Here is a 700-nt window from a genome sequence, read left to right on the forward strand (position 1 = left end):
CATTGTGAGAAATTGTAGTTAATGTCAGGAGACAAGGTGTATGTGAGCTGCAGTATGGAAAGTGAAATTTGCTCCGTAAACTTTCACCCAAATAAAATAAAAATTAAAAAAAAAAAAAAAAGAATGCAGTACTGATACATGCTACTACATGGATAAACCTTGAAAACATGCTTTGTGAAAGAAGCCAGACACAAAAAGCCACATATTATATGATTCTATTTATATGAAATGTCCAGAATAGGTAAATCTGTAGAGACAAAGTAGATTAAGGATTACCAGGGTATAGGTGGGATGGAGGGAATGGGGAATTGAGATTGCTTACAGGATTTTTTTTTTTTTTTAATATGATGCTGGGAATGTGTTGGACTTAGTGATGATGGTTGTACAACACTGTGATTATACTAAAAGCCATTGAATTAAAACACTTTAAAATAGTTAAAATGGTGAATTTTATGTTATAGAATTTTATCTTTAAAGAAATAGGCAAAGGATCTGAATAGACATTTCTCCAAAGATGATACACAAATGGCCCATGGCACATGTAGAGACTCTTATCATTAGTCATCAGGGAAATAAATACAAATCAGATGCCACTTCACATACACTGTTGTTGTTGTTGTTATGTGCTGTCGAGTCAGCCCTGACTCATAGCGACCCCTCCTTGGGTTTCCGAGGCAGTATCACTACAGAAGTAGGATTG

Source organism: Orycteropus afer, unplaced genomic scaffold (assembly GCF_000298275.1).
Source record: "Orycteropus afer afer isolate SDZICR_OR568_19922 unplaced genomic scaffold, OryAfe1.0 scaffold00020, whole genome shotgun sequence".
Taxonomy (NCBI): Eukaryota; Metazoa; Chordata; class Mammalia; order Tubulidentata; family Orycteropodidae; genus Orycteropus; species Orycteropus afer.